Genomic DNA, 6,000 nt, shown 5'->3' on the forward strand with positions numbered 1-6,000 from the left:
AAATGGTTTAACTAAAAACGCGAAATCTCGCCAAGGCTACTTTGCTCGCACAATACCAAAACTATATAACCCTAAACAAATTTGGCGAAACCTTTCAGCTGAGAATAAAAGGAATAAAGTAAATTCTTTCTCGGTTATTCATTTTGTTCTACGATAATATATTCAAGAAAATATTTTGCATACTGTCCATTCCAACTAAATGCTGCTGTAAAATATGGTAAGTTTAATTAATTTAAGATTAAAAAAAACCCCACATTCTTACGAATTCATAGAAAACAATAAAAATTTTTACCTTGTATAACGTTATCCAAGTTTGTTAATCCAGTATTTTCGCTTTTACCAATTATTAAGGAAATAATGAAAACTAACATTATTTTGAGAAGCTCGAGAATACTACTAAGTGACGAATTAATTTCTGTAGCTGAAAGCAAACTAAGACACATCGATTGCGTTAATAAATACTCAGAACAAACTGCCTGTGTTTACGTCAACAGACACACGTGGAACGTTTCATTTGCAGTTTTGTAAATCACCGCAAGGTAGCGTATTCGAGCGCTGGAGTTCCGAATGGCGTCTGTTTTGAATGCAAAGTTGATTTTAGAATTAATGGAATGTTATTGTTGAAAATTTTCAATTCTAAATTGGCAACTCAATGCAAGAGTCGTTTTTTGTTTACCGTAGCAATTTTGCAGTAGCCTTCATTTTACATTGGAAGTAAAATTGGTTTTATTTACTTAAAATATGCGATACCTCTTCAATTTAACACTGTTTTCATCCACAAATGCAGTACTCATTTTAATTATGACTTAATACTTGATGGCATAATATTCTGCATAGTCATTATACTACTTCGTCGTTTTGAAGAAATCAACGGAATTTTTTTCCGGCTGAACAACAATACAAGTTGAATTACGACTGTGATGAGAAATTATAATTAAATTCTCTTCATTGTTGTAATTTTACTAGTTAGTACTATACTGGTTGAGAAAGAAAAAGAAAAGGGATTGTTGAAAGTGAGTAAATTTGTTTAACGTTCACTATCTTACTAATATAAAATCTCAATTCTAGGCTAGTATTTTTCAATTATTTGCTAAAATTTCATTTACTTGCGCATTATGGTACAATAACAAAATGCATCAAACTTAGCTACATGGCCCCGGCATAAGTTCCTACTATGACATGCATTGTGCTCCCATTAAAAGGTAAATTGTGAAAGTCTGAAATCTGGTAAATGTCGACACTAGTCAGTGCATATCAACATACATATACCAAAGGCATCGGTGATATACTTAATATTTCTGGTGAATCGTCAGTAAAAGTCGACATTCTTTAATTTTGGTGTTTTGCAGTAACATATATGTACTGCATATCCATGATTTAAAAAAAAGTAATTGGCAGAAACATTTCGCTGTAAATAAATGAAAAAATAAATGACGATCCAAATCCCGTTGTTTTTTTTTCCAATGAGGAAAAAAATAATGGCAGTACTTCACAAAGGTGCATATGCAAAACGTAGTCAGACAAGGGGGGCAAATTTCGAATTCAGTCGTTTAATACTGGTTTGGGAGGGGGTGATAGTGAAAAGCGAGCAGTGCCAGATGTTTAATTTTTCTGTTATTTTTATATGTCTGTGGCAAATGTTGAAACTGATGCCCTCACTAGTGATGGGCATAATCGAGACCTTTTGATAATCAATATCTTTCCAAATCGAGAACTTGAGCGATTGATAATCCAGATCTTTTGAAATCGAGAACTCCAGCTGAGTCAATCAATAACCAAGAATTCCTGACAATAAGAGTTCTCGAGTGATTCGATTATGCCCATCACTAGTCCTTACCCGTCTGCCTTCAAGGTTTTATATCAAGTTTGAACAAATTTGAAGAAAATAATTATGGTGAATTTTGCCGCCTTTCAGAAGTTGCCGCCTGTAGCAAGGGCTTGCTCCCATATATGTAGTACAGTCCAACACTAAAAACAAGCGCAAAGAGACTGCAGCATTTGCTTGTTATATATACCAGAGTGCTCGTAAAAAAAAAGGGGTTTGTGGAAAAAATCATGAAAATTTATACATACTGAGTTATTTTTATATTTCAATATAACACCAAAGTTAACTATTTTCTTTGAACTGTCTTATTTCTCTCTTTCTTGTTATTTTTTCAAGGATTTCGTGAAATGAAGAACATTGCCAATGGCATCTGCGGCTTAAAATAGTTTGAATTTTTTCTGCACTTTAGAAACTTGAATACTGTAAGCCCCGCTTAATCGGGTAACGGATAAACGAATAACCCGTTTATACGAATAAAACCTCCTGGAACCGAATATTTCCCCATAGATGCAATACTAAAGACCCCCGCTTAATCGAATAATTTCCTCGGATAATCGAAAAATATTAATCAGCTTTTACAAACAATTTTGATGAGACACATTTTGAATTCATTAGAAAAAAATTAAGTAAGAACACTTATTGTTTGCATTCGACGAACCTCACCGATCGACCGGTGAGTAACGGTGATGACTGAAGAATGCTGTAATAGACTTAATCTAAAAACATTTTCAACTAATCACTTAGTCATAGGAACTGGTAATCAAGTTGCTGGAAAGTCCAATTACTTAGTAAATTTAAACTTTACTCCACGGTTTAATTCAGAAACCTTTTCTACTAAAGCACGTAGTAAGTTAAAGAACTTACTACGAAATTACCAAATTTCCTTATTTCTAGTCATAAATGGTCACACATTGAAAGTTTGCAGTTAACAGATCCTGATTTCTACATCTCAGAAACATAGACATAATATTAGGTGCAGATGTATTTTTTGACATAATTCAAGGTCGCAAGATAAGTGGTGGAAAAGACACACCTACTGCTATTCAATCAAAGTTAGGTTGGATTCTCTCAGGAAGGGTATCGTCCAAGTTATATGAAGGTATAGAAAATACCAAATTGAGTCACCATTCCAGTGTAAAAATTGATGAAGTTCTTCAGAAATTCTGGGAATTGGAATCTATTCCTCAGAAAGAAAAGTTAAGCATTCAAGACGCAAACTGTGACAAGGTTTACTCAGAAACTACAACTAGAGATGACACTGGAAGATATGAAGTCAAACTGCCATTCAAGGAAGAACCGAGTCTTGGAAATTCGAGAGATCAAGCGGTTGCACGATTTCTGTCGTTGGAAAGGAAACTAATCCAAAATCCTAGCATGTATGATCAATACAAGAATTTCATGAGGGAATATTTATCCTTAAACCACATGGAATTAGTGCAAGCAGAAGAGATCATAGTAGAAGATCGCAAGTGTTTTTATATGCCACACCACGGAGTAATTAGAGAACATAGCAGCACCACAAAATTAAGAGTTGTGTTCGACGCATCAGCTAAATCATCAACAAACATCTCGCTAAATGATGTTTTGCATGCTGGACCCAAACTCCAGACTGATCTATTTTATATTCTATCAAATTTCAGAATACACTCCATAGCTCTTGCAGCTGATATCGAAAAAATGTTCCGACAAATTCTTGTCTCACATTCAGATTCTGATTTTCAGAGAATTATATGGCGAGAAAATCCCGATCAAAAGATTGAAGACTATAGATTGAAGACAGTGACTTACGGAACTGCTTGCGCACCGTATTTAGCCATAAGAACTATTAAAAAACTTGCTGAAGATGAAGAGATGAATTTTCCTAAATCCTCAAAAGTTATCGACAAGGACTTTTACGTAGATGATCTATTAACAGGAGCCGATTCAATTCAGGAAGCTGAAAATCTCATGAGTGATTTAATTAATCTAATGAGAAGAGGTGGATTCACTCTTCGAAAATGGATATCAAATGAACATAGTATTCTTTCAAAATTACCTCCTGAACTAAAAGGAACAGAACAGTCTATAAATATTGCTGAAGATCAGTCAGTGAAACTTCTTGGCATTCAGTGGGATCCAAATCAAGACACATTTGCGATTCATTTAAATCCAGCTCAAAAAGTCACCACAAAACGGCAATTATTGTCAAGCATTGCAAGAATTTATGATCCCCTCGGTTTCATTTCACCCTCTACAGTTTTAGCTAAAATTATGATGCAGAAATTATGGTTATGCAAGTCAAAATGGGATGATCCACTCCCAGACAGTATCCTTAAAGAATGGACAAGTTTTGCTTCACAGCTTCCGATACTTGAAAATATTCAAATGCCACGACATTTCTTCATCCAAAATTCTGCAGTAAAATGTATTCAAATTCATGGCTTTTGCGATGCTTCCCAAAAGGCTTTTGCTGCTGTCATTTACATGAGATCAGAATTTGAAGACGAGAAAGTCAAGATTAGTTTAATCGCCGCGAAAACCAGAGTCGCACCACTAAAAACAATAACGCTTCCTCGTTTGGAGCTGTGTGCAGCTGTATTGTTAAGCCAACTCTACAAGAATGTAGTTGAAAATCTTGCCATTCAAGTAGATGAGTCATTCTTTTGGACGGATTCCCAAATATTGCTTGATTGGATAAATTACGAACCTCATAAATGGAAATCCTTCATTTCTAATAGGATATCGCAAATTCATACTAATACTCAAGTCGATGCCTGGCATCACGTTGTAAGCAAAGAGAACCCTTGTGATTGTGCCTCAAGAGGACTCATGCCTTCAAAACTTCTTAATCATTCACTATGGTGGAAAGGTCCTTCTTGGCTTTCAGATTCGCCAATAGTTATCCCTCCACAAAATCATTCAGCTTTGGAAAAAGAAAAAATCTCAGAAGTGTCAGTGAAAACGGCAAGTTATTCTAATCAAGTAGAAGGCGAGTTAAACTTCATTCATAACTATTCTTCGCTGAGTAAGCTTTCTAGAGTAGTTGCTTATAGCGTACGATTTATTCAAAATGCAAAATGTGACAAAAAATAATCGGAAAGTAGGTTCTCTTAAGACATCAGAATTACTTGACGCCACAACTCGCATTGTAAAGTTGGTCCAAGATTCAGAATTCAAATCGGAAATTCATGCTATTCAAACTAAAGGGAGTTTGCCAGCTAAAAGTTCCTTAATATCATTGAATCCTTTTCTTGACAAAAACGGTATTTTAAGAGTTGGCGGCAGACTTAAACACTCTAATATGTCAAATGATCAAAAACATCCAATTCTACTTCCTAAAAATCATCACCTTTCGGATTTAATTATTGATTATTATCACAAACTCTCTCTTCATGGTGGAACACAAGTTGTACTCTCTCTCATTAGACAGCGGTTTTGGCTGATATCAGGAAGAGATAAAGTCAGAAGAAATATTCAGCGTTGTCTGACATGCTTCAAGATGAAGAAGAAAATCATGTGCCAAATTATGGGAGATTTACCTAAAGATCGCGTTCTTCCTTCCAGACCATTTCTCAAAACGGGTATAGATTTTGCAGGGCCGATAATAACGAAGCCAAATCTCAAGAGAACAAGGGTTACCACAAAGTCATACATTGCTTTATTCATTTGCTTCACGACAAAAGCAGTTCATCTTGAAGTTGTGTCCGAACTAAGTACAGATTCATCCTTAGCGTGCCTCAGAAGATATATATCGAGAAGAGGAAAACCTTCAGACATATATACTGATAACGGCTCTAACTTTAAAGGTGCAAGAAACTATTTATACATTCAAATGGAAATTCTTAAATCAGCATCAGTTCAGGACTTTGCTTCAGAACTGTTTATTAACTGGCATTTCATCCCACCCAGTGCACCTCATCTTGGAGGTATCTGCGAGTCTAACATCAAATCAATGAAGCAAGATCTTTTCAAAGTATGTAAATCAGCAGTGCTTAATTATGAAGAATTATCAACTTTAATTATTCAGATTGAAGCATGTATGAATTCAAGACCACTAACTCCTCTTAGTAGTGATCCAAACGACCTTGATCCCTTAACACCGGGTCACTTTCTGATTGGAGCACCGCTTCTAGCAATGCCTGAGTCTTATCATACAGAAAATTCGCTATCATACACTTCAAGATTTAAGTTGATTC

Source organism: Uloborus diversus, chromosome 6 (assembly GCF_026930045.1).
Source record: "Uloborus diversus isolate 005 chromosome 6, Udiv.v.3.1, whole genome shotgun sequence".
Classification (NCBI taxonomy): Eukaryota; Metazoa; Arthropoda; class Arachnida; order Araneae; family Uloboridae; genus Uloborus; species Uloborus diversus.